Source organism: Lissotriton helveticus, chromosome 7 (genome assembly GCF_964261635.1).
Source record: "Lissotriton helveticus chromosome 7, aLisHel1.1, whole genome shotgun sequence".
Classification (NCBI taxonomy): Eukaryota; Metazoa; Chordata; class Amphibia; order Caudata; family Salamandridae; genus Lissotriton; species Lissotriton helveticus.
In genome coordinates this window covers 17,235,471-17,257,694 of record NC_136068.1, presented here as the reverse complement: position 1 = coordinate 17,257,694, position 22,224 = coordinate 17,235,471, and positions in this window count along the sequence as shown.

Below are 22,224 nucleotides of genomic sequence, written 5' to 3'. Positions count from 1 at the left end.
TCTGCATAGCCCGTAGTGCCAATATCGGCAACACTGCCAACTTGCAAACACAGCAATACCATAATAAAGAACACACAAGACACATTGGCTGTTGGAGAAAACATTGCTGCAGGTTTATTTTGCATAAGAAATATGCCAACATGGTGGGTCAACTTACAGGCGATCCAAGGGCAGGCAGCCTCTATGCTGCCTGACCACCTGATGAGCCAAATTGCACCGTTGCATAACCATTCTGTGCTAACCATTTTGGGGATTACCCCTTACATACTGTGGACCACCAGTCCACCCATTTACTCACACCCCATGAGGGGGCAGAGCATATCCAGGCAAGCCCCCGGTTGATCACGTTTACAACCGCCCAAATGACTCACGAGGCACTGTCGTTCCTCCAGGGTCCTGCCGTAAGGACTTCCTGGAGCTCTTTGCCATTTGAACCCTTTTTCTGGTCCTGAACAGGGTACCCCTATGTACCATTCAGCCTCTGGATCGCCCTGTAACTCCGCCACTTGCTGTGTCAACCATCATGCCCATGGCCCCCCACCAAAGCAATTACTCTTACTTACTCCCTGCTGATTCTAGGGCATCACCCAGGTCCAAACAAAACAGGTCCATGCCCAACTAGACAAATGGACCCCCATCCACATCAAAACATCCTGTGGTCTCGGCATGCCTGAGTCTCATAAAGCCAGGAACCCCTTTGTTCAGTGAATTTTGCCCCTGACGCTGTTTACCCTCCTGTGAGAAATTTCAATGACCTCTCTAGACCCGGACAATTTCCATTTACCTCTGACATGGTTATCAGTCCTATTGGATGGACAATTCACATCTACGTCTGCAGGTGTATCCCGGCCCTATCAGGGAAACCTTGCGATGTATGCACCAAAGAGACCATGACTAATTCACCAAGCCCTTCTGTTGGACTTGGCCCTTCTGGCAGGTTCACCTCTAAACTTTTTGCTTTTAGTTGTGACTTGGTGTTAGTGATTTTCGGGTTCTGCACACTTTACCACTGTGTCCCAGGGTAAAGTGCGTGCCTGTAGCGAGGTTGGCCTGCCCTCCCTTAGGAATGCCCTTACCCTGACTAGAGTGGTGCTTTCTGCCTGGCTTTGGCGCAAGCCTTAGCCAACCGGAAATCGCCATTTCTAACAATGGTGGCAGCGGTGGGATCCGGATTTGTGTTTCTGCGCAGTACCGCAGTAGCAACTGGCTGCACCACAAAACTCTGCATTTTAGATAATCACATTTTGGGGATTATTGTTTTTTTTTAAGTCCATTATTTCTTCTCCTAAAGGTGTCCTTGTGAATTGTGTACTCCTGTTTTAGCTCAGACACCTAGGTTCCTCCTGTTAGACTTTTCTCAAGAACGTCCGCCAAAATGGAGCCTGCTTTTGATTTCTGTGTTTTTTTAGACACAGTATGGTAGAGTTGGTAATGTTCTGTGAAGAGAGAAACATAGAGGTGGGTGAGTCAGACACCCAGTCCGAACTTAGGAACAGCCTAATCCTATGGCGAAAGGATCAATGGGATCTTGAGCGCAGTGAGGAAAGGGCCCGGGCCTCACGCCATGAGGGTGGTGGGTCTGTAGGGAGCCCTGCAGAGTCTGAAGAGGAGGGAGAAGATGACAGTGCATGGAGGCTGGCAGATAGTGAAGACCCCATAGATAGGGAGTCCCTTGCTGGGTCCAGTGTAGGAGGCAGCACCTCATCCCTTTCCCTGTCCACAGAGGAGAATAGAAAGTTAGCCTTAGAGTAGAAAATGACATTATGGGCTCATGAGTTGAGTCTTAAGATGTTGGCCCTTGAGCAACAAAAGCTAGAGACTGAGAGGGTCTTAGCGCAGGAGAGGATAGAGGAGGCTGAGAGGGCCTTCACCAGAGAGAAATTAGCTCTGGAGGGTAGACTATCCCCTGTGCGCAGTTTTAATTTTCTGGATTCCCCAGGGAGGGTTGAGTCCAGTGGCGGCAGCGATATAGACTTCAGTGCAGGAAGTCCCATTCCCAGTTCCCAGAGTATGGTACTTGTTTCCAAGAAGAAGAGTATAGGTTGAAATTCAGGGACAGTAGGAAACTGTCTCACCAGTCTTGGAAGGAGTTTGCAGGGGACTGTCAGGTGGCACTGATTGAGTGGTTAGAGGTTCCCACGGGACCTGATTTTGACAAACTGTTTGATATTGTTCTCAAAGAGCAGGTTCTCAGTCGTTGTTGGCCGGAGTTGCGCCAGCACTTGTTGAGGTATGACTCCTTTTGCCCTTGGACGCTTGCCAAGGAAGCAGACCGCTGGGAAAGTGCTAAAGGTTCTGAATAGCATTGGTGAGTGACTCCAAAAGTAGTGGTTCAGGTATCTTCCAGCTCAGCGTGGTGGAAGAGGTTCAGAGTAGTTCAGCTAGGTCCCGGAGTAGCGAGGGGGGTGTAGGGGCTTACTACCTGTCTCAGTGGAGCGGGAGTGAGTGGGTTACCGAGAGTCCCTAGATGCCCGAAGCCCTGTCTCAGAACCTGGGTGGTTTCTTTAGGGAACACCAGGTTGGGGACCTAGGCTGTCCTGTTAGTCCATTTGAGGAAGATCTCCTAGTGTATAGAGGACCTGGAGCATCTGTAAGTGGAGCTTCAGTGGTTCTAGTGTCTGGCAGTGCTACTCCAGTTGGGAGGGCACAGGAGTCCGAAGTGAGGAGTGATTGGGGGATGAGTTCCCCAGTGAAAGAACCAGTGGGTCAGGGACTACCCAGTTGGGCTAAGTTCCCGTGTAGTGACCACGGTGACACCACTTCTGTTCTGGGGGATCTTCCCGCACTGTCAGGTGGACAGGGGATGGGAGAACTGTACCAGACAGACAGTCACACAACATATGAGTCATTTGTTAGCCTCAGGGGGATGATGTGTAAGTCCCCAGAAGTCCTGGAGTGCCAGGCAATTATTCCACCAAAGGTTTTAGACCAGAGGTTGGGAGGCCAGGTTCAGGATCCTCCTGACCTGAAATAGGACGTCTGTAACCAGCGTCCTGACCGGTTCATCTTCCCGGGGTACCGCTCCAGTTGGGAGGGTGCAGAACTCTGGAAGGGGGTGCAGAGGGTGGGAGAGCCCGCCTCTGACCCCGGTGCAACCTGAGGGGTTAAACCCTAGGTTGGGAGAATGGTGTTCTAAGGGTACCCCTTGCAGGAGGAGGAGGAACCCTAGACGGAGAGGCAGGGGGAGGAGAGCCTCCCCTGAGACTCCTGGTCCCCCTGAGGGTGTAGACCCTAGGCTGGAGAACCAGTGGCAGTCAAGCCCTGTCCCACAGACAGGAAGAGTGGAGAATGGCTACTATGTACCAGGGGTTACTACCCCCACTCTGTGAATAGGCAAGGACCAGTGGCACCTGGGCGGCCTAGGGCCTGGTCCTGGCCGCTGACAGCTTGGGAGTACCAGTGGGGTAGCCCAGTTGTTCCAGACAGTGGTTTTAGAAGGAATCCCATGGGTTCACCGTGGCTTAGAACAGGAGGGTGTCCCTGCAGTTGCGGGCCCAAGTCTGGGTTCTATCGCCCCAAGCAGGGAAGCCCATCACGGTGGTGATTGGTCTACCCTGCTTTTTGGCTGGAAGGGGGTTGTGTTGGACTTGACCCTTCTGGCAGGTTCACCCCTAAACATTTTGCTTTTAGTTGTGACTTGGTTTTAGTGATTTTTGGCTTCTGCGCACTTTACCACTGTGTCCCAGGGTAAAGTGCGTGTGTGTAGTGAGGTTGGCCTGCCCTCCCACAGGAATGCATGGGGAATGTATTTGTCCATGTTAGTTCCTGATGCGTGTGAAGTGCAGGGTTGAGTTTGGTATGTGCGGACTCGTGTGATTAAATGCTGAGCGATGATGTGTGCGGCATTAATGTTAATGTACCTAGTGTGGAAGTGCCAAGTCTAGAAGTTGGCCTGTCTGTGTATAAAAGGTAAATTAGCTGTCTAGCTTGTGATTGGCTGTGACTGGCTGGTGTGCCTGGCTCCATGAGTCAGGATGGGTCTGCCCCGGTGGTGAGTGGAGAGATCTGCATGTTAATGTGAGGGAGGGGTGCACCTGGGACCTGAATAGGGCTGGGCTTTCCCTACACAATGCTGGCTCCGCCCCCTGTGGTGCGACTGATGACTCTACCCATCCTGTGAATAGACAGAGGGGCTGAACAAAACAAAGTGCTCAGGAACCAGTTGTATCTGGTTCGCCCCTTGCCTGCACCCTAAACAAACGGATTTACTGTATAAAAAGGGGCTGTGTCCCCATGAATGTGGTTCGCTTTCCTGATCCTAATTTGAGGGGGGTCTGCTGCTGCTGGGTGCCAGGAGGACCGCCATTGGGAGTGTCTCCCTGCCTGGAGGGCCCTGTGAGCCCCCCAACCTCATGAAGGACTTTTGCTGGACTTTGGGGGACACTAGCGCTGGGGAGCTCTTTGCCCTTACTGCTTTATTCCTGCAGCGCCTGGGGGTGCTTTTCTTTGCTCCTACTTCCCTGGGAGCGCTCTGTCTTTCCCTCCAGGAGCGCTGTTTGACTGGCCCCTTGCCAGTTAGGGGGAAGCAGGTGCCCACCCTGCAAAAATTGCCGCTATTCTTTATCCAAGAGCGCAGGTGCCCACCCTGCGTCTTGGCGTACTGGTTGCACCTTGCACGGGTGCCCACCCCGTCTTGTAGCGAGGAACAGAGCAAAAGAACCGAAGCCGGCGCCCGCGACTGACGGTGGGCGGGGCCGGCCGGGACAGAGAGAGGAGCCTCGCGGGCTCCATTTCCGCTTTCCCCGGCTGGGAGGAAGCTGTCCTCGCATCACCCACAAAGAGAAAGTCAGGAAGCGGACGGGAGCCTATATCGCGCTCCTGCACCGCCGGAGTGAAGCCAGCATCCCTCCCCGAGGCTCCCCTAGCGAGAGGAGAGCCCCAAAGCCCCGGACCGGAGAGAGGAGCACCGGCCGCTAGGGAGGACACCCGGCCCCTGAAGCGGGACCGGATGAGGAGTCCTACAGAGCCGGTGAGTGGGGCCCGGTGTTGTTTGTGGTAGGGGGGGCGCCGGGGAACATTGCTGGTGCCGCCCCCCCACCAGTGTGCTATCTTCGTGAGGGGGCATTTCGCATCACGAGTCCCCCGAGCGGGACTCCAACGGGGGCATTCTAATAATAAGCCCACGAGAGGCTCAGGGCACAATCTAAGAGCCTCAAGATGCTCCCAGGGGCCATTGTCTTCTTGAGTCCCCAGAGCGGGACTCCAATGAGCTTGGGGACATTTTGGATGGTAGAGCGGCCCCGGCTGGCTGCGGGCCACTCCCACGTGTCCCACAGTCATTTGTTTAGAGCCCACGAGGCTCGGGGGCAATTGCATATTTTGAGTCCCCCAAGTGGGACTCCCACAGTAAGGGGGGCATTTGTTTCGTGCCTGAGACAGGCACCCTTTCATTTAGAAATCCCAGAGGAGATCCCCAGCTGCCCAGCACTTAGTGGGCAGCTGCTTCGTTTAGGTTTGCCCCTTTGCGCATTTCTTCTTTGGCTGCCTGCGCAGCCTGCCCTAACATTTTGGACACAGGGCCTTTCAGCCCCTGAGAGGCCAGTTGGCCTGGGGACAGTACTGTTGTTGTACCCTTGTGTGGGGTATGTGTTATGCCTCATGTGATATTTTGCACAAATGTAATGACCTGCCTAATGTGATTTCTGCATCATGTATAATGCTTTTTGCCCTATACCTCTGAATGTGTTTTTATGCATCATGTGCCAAGCTTCTTGCCTATACCTCTGAATGAGTTTTCCTGTTTAGGAGGTTGTTTTTCCTAGTATAGTTATACTAGTGAGTTTATGGTTCCCTGCGTGATATTTTCCTAAGGTGTTTAGGGTTGCGTAGGTGGTACTTACCTCTTACCAGTGGTTACTGGTTGTGTGCTACATTTTCTTTTTGGTGCTACGGTTATTATATGTTCTATGTTCTAAAAGTGTTACTCCTACAAAGTGCTAATTCTACCAACGGCTTGTTCTAATAGTGCTTATTCCTGACAGTGGTCCATGTGGCCCTTTCCCATGTATATAATCCCCTGTAAATTCTGCCCGTGCCTATGTCACAGTGTAAAGTGTGTGTTCTTTATCTAATGTGTTTGGTATAATACAAAGGCTATTTTTATATAACCTTGTGTGGAGTTCCTTTTGTGGGGGGCCTGGGATGTTGTTTCTGGGGGTGCGTGCGCAAATACTTAACCTACATTGCCTCCGGGATTAGCCTTACTGCGCGCGTCACGTTACCTAGAGGGTGAGCAGGGGTTATCTTTGGCGTGTAACTCCCTTGCCCTGACTAGAGTGGTGGTTTCTGCCTGGCTTTGGCGCAAGCCTTAGCCAACTGGAAATCACAATTTCTAACACCTTCTGATTTTGTTTGATTTTAAATTAGAGTTGAACCAAGCCCTCATGCTGGGTGTGCTTGCGCATTGCTTATTTACCCATTCCGTAGGCAAGTTTGATGGCCTCCACTTAAATTGGGAATTACTGTTCTCTGATTTAACCACAGCTTTATTTACCCCCATGGGCATGTTCAATGGCTTCCCTGGGGTTGTGGCAACTGATCTCTACTTTTACCACTTTAACTAAGAAATCCCTATGGTTCCCTTTGCGCCAATAAGGGACTTCTTGTTAGGTGCTTCTGCGTCATGTGTTTACCCATTACCGCCCCATCCCTGGTATAAGGCTTCACTGCTAATCATGGTGGAGTTCGTCTTCAAAGCCATTGGTATAATTGTTAACAGTTATTGATTGTGGCCGAAGAATACCCTTCTCTCTACTCACTGACCTCAGTTGTATGGGAGTACGGCGCGGCCAGAGATATTAGCATAGAAATTGAAACTACTGCTCTCCTCTTGACCAGGCTCCTGCGTGGTATTTTCCCTTGTTCACTGTGCACCATTATATGCAGTTCCATATGGGGGTTGACTAAGCCCTTGGTAACCCCCCATGCTTGGCAAGTCCACATTTGGGGTTCACTGATGATTGTGTGCGGTACCAATAGAAATGTGGACCCCCCCGGAGAATGTCATCGGGCGGGGAGTCTTGTGATAGATGCTGTGTCACCATGCTGGTGTCCCCACCCGAGTAGTAGCCCATAGACCGCTTAAGCCAAAGGTATATCAGAGCGCCAAAAAATGGGATTTGAGGACATAAGCTAAAACATATGAGCAGGTGTACCTGCACCTTCTTAAATGTGAATGCAAGACGTGCATTGGTAGTTGTCCGAATTTGTGCTCCAACCCATCATTTCCAACACTGTTGAGGTAACAGCACCCTTTTAGGAATGACAAACTCCTGCCCCACCTGACTGAATAGCCCTTTCCATGCGTGGCCCATAAACCTATTTTTGCTAAAGGTATACCAGTGTGCCGAACAGATGGCATTGCTTTTGGATCGTGATGACCTGTAGTGAATCATACAAAGCAATTTACCTGCACCTTCACTGAAAATCATTTGTGTTCTGGTGGATGTCTACATATGTGCTCCAAACCCATCTATCTCACCACCATTGAGGCCACTGCACACTTTTAGATGACAACTAACGCAGCCCACCTGGCTGAGAGACAGCAGGTTGTGTTGGCTTAATTGCAGGGATTTGCAGAGGTTTTTTGATTCCTGACCCATAGCGAACACATTAATGGTGTCATATCAGGTTAGAGCATGGGTACTCACAAACTTTCTCACGGGGGCCAAATTTACAGTTTGGTTTGTGTCCGAGGGCCGCATCGGTGGGGGGCGGGGTCAGTGGGGGAGGGGGCGGGGCTATAGCAACAACATAAAACTGACCATGAGGTTGATCACAGGTCCCTGCAGCGGACGCCTTCGTCCACTGAGCCGTCCCAGCATACACACATCTCTCTCTCTCTCTCTCTCTCTCGGTCTCCCTCACTCTCTCCTGTCTTCCTCTGTCTCACTCTGACTGTCTCACTCCCTCTCTCTCACTCCCTCTCTCTCACTCCCTCTCTCCCTCCCTCTCTCTCTCCCTCTCCGTCTCCCTCCCTTTCCCTCCCTCTCACTCACTCTCCGTCTCACTCTCTTTCACTCCCTTTCCCTCCCTCTCCCTGCATTTCCCTTCCTTTCCCTCCCTCTCACTCCCTCTCCGTCTCCCTCCCTCTCCCTCCCTCCCTCTCACTCCTTCTCCGTCTCCCTCCCTTTCACTCCCTCTCCGTCTCCCTCCCTCTCACTCCCTCTCTGTCTCCCTCCCTTTCACTCCCTCTCCATCTCCCTCCCTTTCCCTCCCTCTCCCTCCATTTCCCTCCCTTTCCCTCCATCTCACTCCCCATCAGTCTCCCTCCCTTTCCCTCCATGTCATTCCCCATCAGTCTCCCTCCCTTTCCCTCCATCTCACTCACTATCAGTCTCCCTCCCTTCCCTCCCTTTGTCTCCCTCCCTTCCCTCCCTTTCACTCCCTCTCCGTCTCCCTCCCTTTCCGTCTCCCTCCCTTTCCGCCGTTCTCCTTCCCTTTCCCTCCCTCTCCGTCTGCCTCCCTATCCCTCCCTTTCCCTCCCTCTCTATCTCCGTCTCACTCCCTCTCCCTCCCTGTCCGTCTCACTCACTCCTTCTCCCACTCACTCCTTCTCCCACTCACTCCTTCTCCCACTCACTCCCTCTCCCACTCACTCCCTCTCCCACTCACTCCCTCTCCCACTCACTCCCTCTCACTTACCCACTTACTACCTCTCACTCACTCCATCCCTATCACTCACTCCATCCCTCTCACTCACTCCCTCCCACTCACTCACTCCCTCCCACTCACTCACTCACTCACTCCCTCCCTCCCACTCACTCACTCCCTCCCACTCACTCACTCACTCCCTCCCACTCACTCACTCCCTCCCACTCACTCACTCCCTCCCACTCACTCACTCCCTCCCACTCACTCACTCCCACTCACTCACTCACTCCCTCCCTCCCACTCACTCACTCCCTCCCACTCACTCACTCCCTCCCACTCACTCACTCCCACTCACTCCCTCCCACTCACTCACTCACTCCCTCCCACTCACTCACTCACTCCCTCCCTCACTCACTCCCTCCCACTCACTCACTCACTCCCTCCCACTCACTCACTCCCACTCACTCCCTCCCACTCACTCACTCACTCCCTCCCACTCACTCACTCACTCCCTCCCACTCACTCACTCCCTCCCACTCACTCACTCACTCCCACTCACTCACTCCCTCCCACTCACTCACTCACTCCCTCCCACTCACTCACTCCCTCCCACTCACTCACTCCCACTCACTCCCTCCCTCTCACTCCCTCCCTCTCACTCCCTCCCTCTCACTCCCTCCCTCCCTCACTCACTCACTCCCTCCCCCTCCCTCCCTCCCTCCCACTCACTCACTCCCTCTCACTCTCTCTCACTCCCTCTCCGTCCCCCTCCATCCCCCTCCCCCTCCCTTTCCCTCCCACTCCCTCTGTCACCCTCTGTCATCTCACCCTGCCTGTGTGTCAGCCGGGGCGCGCACACACTCACAGCCGCACCCGAACACTTCACAGATCATCAAAAGCCCATTTGCATGTTAATGAGGCCTTTGTATTTCACCTCTTCTTAGGCCCCTGCAGCTTTACTCTGGCCATTCCTAGGATCGCCCGCCGGCAGCCCCCACAGAGCAGCAGAGTCTCTCGCGCTGCTGCAGACACGTAAAAAAACAAACAAACGTAAAACACAGGCATGATGTCTGGGGGGGTCCGCGGGCCGCCAGGGAAGGCTTGCCGGGCCGCCCCTGGCCCGCGGGCCGTACTATGAGTACCCCTGGGTTAGAGGGAATGTATGTATTGTGCCCACTATTGCAGCCCCCAGACCCTATCTTGGCGTGACAACTTGCGCAGCCCACCAGGTTGCAGCTGTGACCCTTGGTGCCTAATCCTGCAGTAGCCTTAGTTCACTTAGTTTCCCCCGGAATTGACGGCGTGATCCTCGGCACGAAAAGGATCACCAGCTGGGTGGGGGAGGTACATACACCTGCCCCCCCGTGTACTGGTGCGCCATAAATAGAGTAGCACTTGGACATCCGGGCAGTTTAAACACTAGCCCTGTTGTGTTTGTGCCATCATGTGGCATTAAGGAGGCCGCCCTCCTATGGGGGCCACCTGCGTGGGATGCAGGCAGCCTCATTCTGCCGTTATAAGCCGCGGAGTGCTCCTGGTGAGGCTCGGGTGCCCGCCATGGCAGCCCACCATCAGTGCGCACCCTCCCCAATATGTGCTGGGGCTTAAGAGACAGGGTGCAGGATGACTGCAGCGGCCAGATCTGCACAAGATGTGGTCATCTTCATGCACATCTGTGCCTTACCCACACTGATTTTAGCCAAATCCATCTCTACAAGTCTATGCAGATATGAGCCTGCAACACAATCCATGGGTGGATGCACAGGAATGGCCATGAGCCATTCAAGGAATGCTTCCTTGAAGCAGAGTAATGCAAGGCAGAGCATTGCAAAGCAGTACTTTTGGTTACAAACCAACACAAATCACCATTTGAATTGGTTTGTGAAGACCAACCTGGATTTTGCTTCAGGTCTATGTTAGATGAGTGATGCAAACTCAATGCAAAATATTTCTGGATCTGGGCTACAGTGTCTCCATGTCCTGTCTGAGGTCACATGCCTGCAAAGTTAAAAATATAACCAAAGGTGTGGGAACCGTTTCCTGCTAGACAAGAGGAACTGACTATGATGGTGAGATAAACCCAAGCAGACGTTTTCTGCAGAAGAGTGACCGACTCTAACCACAGACTCAGGGTTTTGACAGCTGGTGAGAGGGGAGGAGACATCCTTGACACGAAGGGCTGGAGGAGACTGGAGACAGGGCAAGAGCAGGCACTCTCACTGCACACAGGACTGTGAAAGGATCGGATTGTGAAAGGCTCAGGAGCCCTGTCTCTGCAGACAGGGGAGTGAGGACACAGGGCGGGTTCTGCACACTGAACTCTTCTTCCAGCTCAAGTGTGAGCTCAGCTCGTGGTGTTTGACGCACAATGGTGAAATCCCTGGAGAGCTGGAGGCCGGGTGGACGAGTTCATGGTCGCTGGGGCTGGATCCACACAGGTGAGGCAAGGGACAGTGAGACACTATGACCCCTCAGTATCTGCACACAGAGGAGATTCCCAAGGTCACACATTGCATCATCTAGAGATAGAGGACACTGACCTCACATCATTACTAATTAATTGCTGTGTCGGTAGCTCCAACATTTAAGATTGTGGAAAGCCATGTCTCCCATGAGTGACGTAAGCTTGACGTAGGCAGGGAGATAAAAGAGGCAGGCGTGTTTCTGAATTGTTCTTTCAAATCTTCTTCCATTGTTTGTATAATGCACTTAAAATACCTTGAGAAGTCTTCCAAGAACATAGGTAGGAATTAAAGAGGTGACGGAGTAACAAAGGGTGAGTGTTCCTACAGTTAGTGCACTACAGTTACAAGATGTGCACTATTTGTGTGCACTCTTGGTCCTAATTGTGAACTATTCGTGAACCATTGTTATAAGGTGATCTAATGCCTCCTAATCTCCAGGGTGAGAGTTGTTTACTGTCCATGATCTCCATCGGAGCCACGTGCCCTGGTATCTGGGAGACATTCACCTCTTTGCATGGCCTTCATGAGACCTTGATCCACAAGGAGATGAACTGGGAGAAGGTGAAGAGCAGGGAGCCTGATGTGTGTTCGGAGCCCTCTCCAGAGTGCTCCTACCTTGGGGAGTGTGTCCTGGGAGGAAGTTGTAGAGACGGGAGCCTGATGGGTGGACAGAGCCCTCTCCAGAAAAGGACGGCCTTGGGGAACAGTGGTGGGGGGTCTTTGAGACAACGCAAAGTCAACAGTAAGATTTGCAAAGCCGCGCAAGGGAGATTTGTGGCACATCACACAGCTTTGTAAAGAAATGCAACACAATGAAGTTACACGTGCTGAGTTTCACTGCATTTCTACTTGGGGGGCATTATATGGGTGGAGTGTTGCCATGCGTCCACCCATGGATGATGGCACATTCCAAATTTACAACGACGAGTAAACCGGGGAATGTGTGAACACTGGAGTGCATCGAGGAGAAGCATCTTTATTTCTCCTCATTATTTTATTTTTCCACAGGAGCTGCATTCTGCAGCGCACATAGAAAGAGGAAATGCCTTGATGCCTTAAATTTCTGTAGGAAGTTATAATTTCCTGCACAAAAACAATCATGTCTGTGCTGCAGGCGCTATTGTGCACCATGGGGCCTGCGTTGGTGCTAGCAGCACACCGTGCACCAGTGCAAGGAGAGAGCTGGAATGCTTCATATCCTTGTAAATAGTGTGTATTTCTGCTCACTCCCTTTCACGCAGCGCAGAAGCGTTGCTTGATGCGCTGCAGTGCGTGAAAGTTTAGTAAATGTGCCCTACATGTGGTGAGAACCTACAGGCAGGTCACTCTGTTCCAGAGACCCTCAGATCTCCAAACCCACAGATTTATTGATCCAGTCCAGTGAGGCGGCTTCGAGGCGGGAATTGATGAGATGCAGACCCCTGTTATTGCCAATATCTGCCATCAGGGCTGGTGGGGGAAGTGACGCGTCTTTCATAGTAGGTGTGGCCACCTCTGTGACCCTACAGCTCACTGCATGGCCCCCCTTGTGTCTGTTCAGAAGTAAAGGTTGATGGGTTAAAATGCTGAAGCCTTTGTAATGGCCATTAGGGGTCTCGGGTCAGTGATGCTGCCCAGGTTTGGGGAGAAAGAGCCGCGTGTGGGCTGACGGGAGACTAGTCAAGGTTACTGAGTTAAGAACGAGTAGGGTGAAGAGACAAGACCCTTGTTTACATCACACTCTCTGTGAGAGCAGGACATAGGCTGAGTTTACAGGAGCTTGGGTAAACTGTTGTTTAGATTTTGTATTATATGGTAACCCTGGCATAGGATTATGGAATTAACTGGGGAACAATTATGTATATTTAGTCAGGTAGTTTTTCTCAAATTAGTTGGATAATTGCGTATTTAAGATAAGTTGTGTAGGACTTCAAGTGTAGAAGTTGCCGCTCTGCTCTGATATTGTGATGCTTTTGTGTAATCCATTCATCTAGTTACAGTCGACTTTGTCTCTTCGCACCCACTGGCGTCTGTTGTTTTTGGGGTTCAGCCGCAGCACCTCTAATGTTGTTTCTCTTCTGTGTTTTCTTTCAGCCTGGGTGACGTCAGTCTGGGTGACGTCATTGTTCCAGTGCACAGCGGCGCAGCTGTCCATCACTCCAGATGTGGTGACCGCGGCGGTGGGAGACACCGTCACCCTGTCTGTGCAGTACAAGGGGCGTGTAGTGTACTGTAACTGGTTCAGGGGCGGAGGGGGGGGCAGAGATGACTTCATCCTCAGTCTCGATGGCAGCCGACCTCCTCCTCCTCCGTCCTATGGTCCTGGATCCACCGGCCGAGAGTCTGTGCTCCCGGACGGGTCTCTGCGGATCACAGATGTGCAGACGAATTACACCGGAAACTACACCGTGGAAATGTACATGGGTCATTGGGGGCGACAGAAGGCGACGGCGCAGCTCAGAGTGCACGGTAAGGTCGGTCACACCTGTCCTGGCACTGCCACCCAGGCCTGGTTCTAGGGCGGTGCGATGGGTGCCACCGCACCGGGCGCTGACTTGGGGTCGGGCATCATTTTCCGAAGTATATAATCATTTTAAAAGCACCTCCTGCTGCGGCGTTTCTGGCCTCCAGCAATTTTAAGGCGTCAATTAAAATGTCAAGGAAACTCCGGTGAAGTGTTGTCTCATCCTAAGGTAGCGCAGAGGGTTAAAGTGCCTGCTTCTAAGAACGTGTACGATGCAAATAACAAAGTGCATATAATGTAAATAGCTCAGTGGGTTTCTGCTTTTTCAAGAGAGCTCCTTTTGTTACTTGTCCTTTATAAGTCAAAATTCTAATATAGAACATTGAGCTATTAACTGTCATCAGAGAGCTGCAAACTGCGAGGTATATGTTAGAGCTATATGCTTTTTTGCCCAGTCTTTCATCATCCTAATCTTGCCCAAAGGCTTCATTTGATTAGAAAACAATTCTTATTATTAAAGAGAAGCCCTTACCATGATGTTATGTTTTACATTCTGAATTAGCGCCTTACCAGAATAAGGACTCTTAAACTATATTGCCTACCAGCATCGATGGCATGCCACTCCTACACTACTCCTTGGGGTCCTGTCTGTTGTAACATTTCCTATACACTGATTTACACACATATCATTGTCTCTGTGCAATGTGTGTGTGATGTAAAGTGCTCTGACACCTTACACTGGTATGAGAGGTGCGATAAATCGAAATGAATCTGAGAGTCAGTGGTTACGGAGACTTGAGGGGGCACCGTTGAAGGGTGCTAGTGAAGGAATCCGTGGCAGAGGTGCGCATTCGGGGGGGCGCCAACAGACATTGTCGCACAGGCCGCCACCAGAGTTAAGGCCGGCCCTACTGCCACCTGTACACACTTGTCTTACTCCAGGAGCTCTGGGTCTTGTGTGACCCTTGGACACTTGTCTTACTCCAGGAGCTCGGGGTCTTGTGTGACCCTCAGACACTTGTCATACTCCAGGAGCTCAGGGTCTTGTGTGACCCTCGGACACTTGTCTTACTCCACGAGCTCAGGGTCTTGTGTGACCCTCGGACACCTGTCTTACTCCAGGAGCTTGGGGTCTTGAGTGTGACCCTCGGACACTTGTCTAACTCCAGGAGCTTGGGGTCTTGTGTGACCCTCGGACACTTGTCTTACTCCAGGAGCTCGGGGTCTTGTGTGTGACCCTCGGACACTTGTCTCACTCCAGGAGTTTGGGGTCTTGTGTGACCCTTGGACACTTGTCTTACTCCAGGAGCTCAGGGTCTTGTGTGTCCCTTGGACACTTGTCTTACTCCAGGAGCTCAGGGTCTTGTGTGTCCCTTGGACACTTGTCTTACTCCAGGAGTTTGGGGTCTTGAGTGACCCTTGGACACTTGTCTTACTCCAGGAGCTCGGGGTCTTGTGTGACCCTCGGACACTTGTCTTACTCCAGGAGCTCAGGGTCTTGTGTGTCCCTTGGACACTTGTCTTACTCCAGGAGCTCGGGGTCTTGTGTGACCCTCGGACACTTGTCTTACTCCTGGAGCTCAGGGTCTTGTGTGTGACCCTCGGACACTTGTCTTACTCCTGGAGCTCAGGGTCTTGTGTGACCCTCGGACACTTGTCTTACTCCAGGAGCTCAGGGTCTTGTGTGTCCCTTGGACACTTGTCTTACTCCAGGAGCTCGGGGTCTTGTGTGACCCTCGGACACTTGTCTTACTCCTGGAGCTCAGGGTCTTGTGTGTCCCTTGGACACTTGTCTTACTCCAGGAGCTCGGGGTCTTGTGTGACCCTCGGACACTTGTCTTACTCCTGGAGCTCAGGGTCTTGTGTGACCCATGGACACTTGTCTCACTCCAGGAGCTCGGGGTCTTGTGCGTGACCCTAGCACACTTGTCTCACTCCAGGAGCTCAGGGTCTTGTGTGTCCCTTGGACACTTGTCTTACTCCAGGAGCTCGGGGTCTTGTGTGACCCTCGGACACTTGTCTTACTCCTGGAGCTCAGGGTCTTGTGTGTGACCCTCGGACACTTGTCTTACTCCTGGAGCTCAGGGTCTTGTGTGACCCTCGGACACTTGTCTTACTCCAGGAGCTCAGGGTCTTGTGTGTCCCTTGGACACTTGTCTTACTCCAGGAGCTCGGGGTCTTGTGTGACCCTCGGACACTTGTCTTACTCCTGGAGCTCAGGGTCTTGTGTGTCCCTTGGACACTTGTCTTACTCCAGGAGCTCGGGGTCTTGTGTGACCCTCGGACACTTGTCTTACTCCTGGAGCTCAGGGTCTTGTGTGACCCATGGACACTTGTCTTACTCCAGGAGCTCGGGGTCTTGTGTGACCCTTGGACACTTGTCTTACTCCAGGAGCTCGAGTCTTGTGTAACCCTCGGACACTTGTCTTACTCCAGGAGCTCGGGGTCTTGTGTGATCCTCGGACACTTGTCTTACTCCAGGAGCTCAGGGTCTTGTGTGACCCTCGGACACTTCTCTTACTCCAGGAGCTCAAGTCTTGTGTAACCCTCGGACACTTGTCTTACTCCAGGAGCTCGGGGTCTTGTGTGACCCTCGGACACTTGTCTCACTCCAGGAGCTCAGGGTCTTGTGTGATCCTCGGACACTTGTCTTACTCCAGGAGCTCGGGGTCTTGTGTGTGACCCTCGGACACTTGTCTCACTCCAGGAGCTCAGGGTCTTGTGTGATCCTCGGACACTTGTCTTACTCCAGGAGCTCAGGGTCTTGTGTGTCCCTTGGACACTTGTCTTACTCCAGGAGCTCGGGGTCTTGTGTGACCCTCGGACACTTGTCTTACTCCTGGAGCTCAGGGTCTTGTGTGTCCCTTGGACACTTGTCTTACTCCAGGAGCTCGGGGTCTTGTGTGACCCTCGGACACTTGTCTTACTCCTGGAGCTCAGGGTCTTGTGTGACCCATGGACACTTGTCTTACTCCAGGAGCTCGGGGTCTTGTGTGACCCTTGGACACTTGTCTTACTCCAGGAGCTCGAGTCTTGTGTAACCCTCGGACACTTGTCTTACTCCAGGAGCTCGGGGTCTTGTGTGATCCTCGGACACTTGTCTTACTCCAGGAGCTCAGGGTCTTGTGTGACCCTCGGACACTTCTCTTACTCCAGGAGCTCAAGTCTTGTGTAACCCTCGGACACTTGTCTTACTCCAGGAGCTCGGGGTCTTGTGTGACCCTCGGACACTTGTCTCACTCCAGGAGCTCGGGGTCTTGTGTGATCCTCGGACACTTGTCTTACTCCAGGAGCTCAGGGTCTTGTGTGACCCTCGGACACTTCTCTTACTCCAGGAGCTCAAGTCTTGTGTAACCCTCGGACACTTGTCTTACTCCAGGAGCTCGGGGTCTTGTGTGACCCTCGGACACTTGTCTCACTCCAGGAGCTCAGGGTCTTGTGTAACCCTCGGACACTTGTCTTACTCCAGGAGCTCGGGGTCTTGTGTGACCCTCGGACACTTGTCTCACTCCAGGAGCTCAGGGTCTTGTGTGATCCTCGGACACTTGTCTTACTCCAGGAGCTTGGGGTCTTGTGTGACCCTCGGACACTTGTCTCACTCCAGGAGCTCAGGGTCTTGTGTGATCCTCGGACACTTGTCTTACTCCAGGAGCTCAGGGTCTTGTGTGACCCTCGGACACTTGTCTTACTCCAGGAGCTCGGGGTCTTGTGTGACCCTCGGACACTTGTCTTACTCCAGGAGCTCGAGGTCTTGTATGACCCTCGGACACTTGTCTTACTCCAGGAGCTCGGGGTCTAGTGTGTGACCCTCGGACACTTGTCTTACTCCAGGAGCTCGAGGTCTTGTATGACCCTCGGACACTTGTCTTACTCCAGGAGCTCAGGGTCTTGTATCTGACCCTCGGACACTTGTCTTACTCCAGGAGCTCGGGGTCTTGTGTGACCCTCGGACACTTGTCTTACTCCAGGAGCTCAGGGTCTTGTGAGTGACCCTCGGACACTTGTCTTACTCCAGGAGCTCGGGGTCATGTCTGACCCACGGACACTTGTCTTACTCCAGGAGCTCGGGGTCTTGTGTGACCCTCAGACACTTGTCTTACTTCAGGAGCTCGGGGTCTTGTGTGACCCATGGACGCTTGTCTTACTCCAGGAGGTCGGGGTCTTGTGTGTGACCCTCGGACACTTGTCTTACTCCTGGAGCTCAGGGTCTTGTGTGACCCATGGACGCTTGTCTTACTCCAGGAGGTCGGGGTCTTGTGTGTGACCCTCGGACACTTGTCTTACTCCTGGAGCTCAGGGTCTGGTGTGACCCTCGGACACTTGTCTTACTCCTGGAGCTCAGGGTCTTGTGTGTGACCCTCGGACACTTGTCTTACTCCTGGAGCTCAGGGTCTTGTGTGACCCTCGGACACTTGTCTTACTCCAGGAGCTCAGGGTCTTGTGTGTCCCTTGGACACTTGTCTTACTCCAGGAGCTCGGGGTCTTGTGTGACCCTCGGACACTTGTCTTACTCCTGGAGCTCAGGGTCTTGTGTGTCCCTTGGACACTTGTCTTACTCCAGGAGCTCGGGGTCTTGTGTGACCCTCGGACACTTGTCTTACTCCAGGAGCTCAGGGTCTTGTGTGACCCTCGGACACTTGTCTTACTCCATGAGCTCAGGGTCTTGTGTGACCCATGGACACTTGTCTCACTCCAGGAGCTCAGGGTCTTGTGTGTCCCTTGGACACTTGTCTTACTCCAGGAGCTCGGGGTCTTGTGTGACCCTCGGACACTTGTCTTACTCCTGGAGCTCAGGGTCTTGTGTGTGACCCTCGGACACTTGTCTTACTCCTGGAGCTCAGGGTCTTGTGTGACCCTCGGACACTTGTCTTACTCCAGGAGCTCAGGGTCTTGTGTGTCCCTTGGACACTTGTCTTACTCCAGGAGCTCGGGGTCTTGTGTGACCCTCGGACACTTGTCTTACTCCTGGAGCTCAGGGTCTTGTGTGTCCCTTGGACACTTGTCTTACTCCAGGAGCTCGGGGTCTTGTGTGACCCTCGGACACTTGTCTTACTCCTGGAGCTCAGGGTCTTGTGTGACCCATGGACACTTGTCTTACTCCAGGAGCTCGGGGTCTTGTGTGACCCTTGGACACTTGTCTTACTCCAGGAGCTCGAGTCTTGTGTAACCCTCGGACACTTGTCTTACTCCAGGAGCTCGGGGTCTTGTGTGATCCTCGGACACTTGTCTTACTCCAGGAGCTCAGGGTCTTGTGTGACCCTCGGACACTTGTCTTACTCCAGGAGCTCGGGGTCTTGTGTGACCCTCGGACACTTGTCTTACTCCAGGAGCTCAGGGTCTTGTGTGTGACCCTCGGACACTTGTCTTACTCCAGGAGCTCGGGGTCTTGTGTGACCCTTGGACACTTGTCTTACTCCAGGAGCTCGAGGTCTTGTATGACCCTCGGACACTTGTTTTACTCCAGGAGCTCGGGGTCTTGTGTGACCCTCGGACACTTGTCTTACTCCAGGAGCTCGGGGCCTTGTATGACCCTCGGACACTTGTCTTACTCCAGGAGCTCGGGGTCTAGTGTGTGACCCTCGGACACTTGTCTTACTCCAGGAGCTCGAGGTCTTGTGTGTGACCCTCGGACACTTGTCTTACTCCAGGAGCTCAGGGTCTTGTGTGTGTCCCTCAGACACTTGTCTTACTCCAGGAGCTCAGGGTCTTGTGTGTGTCCCTCAGACACTTGTCTTACTCCAGGAGCTCAGGGTCTTGTATCTGACCCTCGGACACTTGTCTTACTCCAGGAGCTCGGGGTCTTGTGTGACCCTCGGACACTTGTCTTACTCCAGGAGCTCAGGGTCTTGTGAGTGACCCTCGGACACTTGTCTTACTCCAGGAGCTCGGGGTCATGTCTGACCCACGGACACTTGTCTTACTCCAGGAGCTCGGGGTCTTGTGTGACCCTCAGACACTTGTCTTACTTCAGGAGCTCGGGGTCTTGTGTGACCCATGGACGCTTGTCTTACTCCAGGAGGTCGGGGTCTTGTGTGACCCTCGGACACTTGTCTTACTCTAGGAGCTCAGGGTCTTGTGTGACCCGTGGACACTTGTCTTACTCCAGGAGCTTGGGGTCTTGTGTGACCCTCGGACACTTGTCTTACTCCAGGAGCTCGGGGTCTTGTGTGACCCTCGGACACTTGTCTTACTCCAGGAGCTCGGGGTCTTGTGTGACCCTCGGACACTTGTCTTACTCTAGGAGCTCGGGGTCTTGTTTGACCCTTGGACACTTGTCTTACTCCAGGAGCTCGGGGTCTTGTGTGACCCTCGGACACTTGTCTTACTCCAGGAGCTCGGGGTCTTGTGTGACCCTTGGACACTTGTCTCACTCCAGGAGCTCAGGGTCTTGTGTGACCCTCGGACACTTGTCTTACTCCAGTAGCTCAGGGTCTTGTTTGTGACCCTCGGACACTTGTCTTACTCCAGGAGCTCGAGGTCTTGTATGACCCTCGGACACTTGTCTTACTCCAGGAGCTCGGGGTCTTGTGTGTGACCCTCGGACACTTGTCTTACTCCAGGAGCTCAGGGTCTTGTGTGTGACCCTCGGACACTTGTCTTACTCCAGGAGCTCGGGCTCTTGTGTGACCCTTGGACACTTGTCTTACTCCAGGAGCTCGGAGTCTTGTGTGACCCTTGGACACTTGTCTTACTCCAGGAGCTCGGGGTCTTGTGTGACCCTCGGGCACTTGTCTTACTCCAGGAGCTCGGGGTCTTGTGTGACCCTCGGACACTTGTCTTACTCCAGGAGCTCAGGGTCTTGTGTGACCCTCGGACACTTGTCTTACTCCAGGAGCTCAGGGTCTTGTGTGATCCTCGGACACTTGTCTTACTCCAGGAGCTCGGGGTCTTGTGTGACCCTCGGACACTTGTCTTTCTCCAGGAGCTCGGGGTCTTGTGTGACCCTTGGACACTTGTCTCACTCCAGGAGCTCAGGGTCTTGTGTGTGACCCTCGTACACTTGTCTTACTCCAGGAGCTCGGGGTCTTGTGTGTGACCCTCGGACACTTGTCTTACTCCAGGAGCTCAGGGTCTTGTGTGTGACCCTTGGACACTTGTCTTACTCCAGGAGCTTGGGGTCTTGTGTGTGACCCTTGGACACTTGTCTTACTCCAGGAGCTCAGGGTCTTGTGTGTGACCCTTGGACACTTGTCTTACTCAACGAGCTCAGGGTCTTGTGTGACCCTCGGACACCTGTCTTACTCCAGGAGCTCGGGGTCTTGAGTGTGACCCTCGGACACTTGTCTTACTCCAGGTGCTCAGGGTCTTGTGTGTGACCCTCGGGCACTTGTCTTACTCCAGGAGCTCGGGATCTTGTGTGACCCTCGGACACTTGTCTTACTCCAGGAGCTCAGGGTCTTGTCTGACCCACGGACACTTGTCTTACTCCAGGAGCTCGGGGTCTTGTGTGACCCTCGGACACTTGTCTTACTTCAGGAGCTCGGGGTCTTGTGTGACCCATGGACGCTTGTCTTACTCCAGGAGGTCGGGGTCTTGTGTGACCCTCGGACACTTGTCTTACTCTAGGAGCTCAGGGTCTTGTGTGACCCGCGGACACTTGTCTTACTCCAGGAGCTTGGGGTCTTGTGTGACCCTCGGACACTTGTCTCACTCCAGGAGCTCGGGATCTTGTGTGACCCTCAGACACTTGTCTTACTCCAGGAGCTCGGGGTCTTGTGTGACCCTCAGACACTTGTCTTACTTCAGGAGCTCAGGGTCTTGCGTGTGACCCTCAGACACTTGTCTTACTTCAGGAGCTCGGGGTCTTGTGTGAGCCTCAGACACTTGTCTTACTCCAGGAGCTCAGGGTCTTGCGTGTGACCCTCAGACACTTGTCTTACTTCAGGAGCTCGGGGTCTTGTGTGAGCCTCAGACACTTGTCTTACTCCAGGAGCTCAGGGTCTTGCGTGTGACCCTCAGACACTTGTCTTACTTCAGGAGCTCGGGGTCTTGTGTGAGCCTCAGACACTTGTCTTACTCCAGGAGCTCGGGGTCTTGTGTGTGACCCTCAGACACTTGTCTTCCTCCAGGAGCTCAGGGTCTTGTGTGTGACCCTTGGACACTTGTCTTACTCCAGGAGCTTGGGGTCTTGTGTGTGACCCTTGGACACTTGTCTTACTCCAGGAGCTCAGGGTCTTGTGTGTGACCCTTGGACACTTGTCTTACTCCATGAGCTCAGGGTCTTGTGTGACCCTCGGACACCTGTCTTACTCCAGGAGCTCGGGGTCTTGAGTGTGACCCTCGGACACTTGTCTTACTCCAGGTGCTCAGGGTCTTGTGTGTGACCCTCGGACACTTGTCTCACTCCAGGAGTTTGGGGTCTTGTGTGACCCTTGGACACTTGTCTTACTCCAGGAGCTCAGGGTCTTGTGTGTCCCTTGGACACTTGTCTTACTCCAGGAGCTCAGGGTCTTGTGTGTCCCTTGGACACTTGTCTTACTCCAGGAGTTTGGGGTCTTGTGTGACCCTTGGACACTTGTCTTACTCCAGGAGCTCGGGGTCTTGTGTGACCCTCGGACACTTGTCTTACTCCAGGAGCTCAGGGTCTTGTGTGTCCCTTGGACACTTGTCTTACTCCAGGAGCTCGGGGTCTTGTGTGACCCTCGGACACTTGTCTTACTCCTGGAGCTCAGGGTCTTGTGTGACCCATGGACACTTGTCTCACTCCAGGAGCTCGGGTCTTGT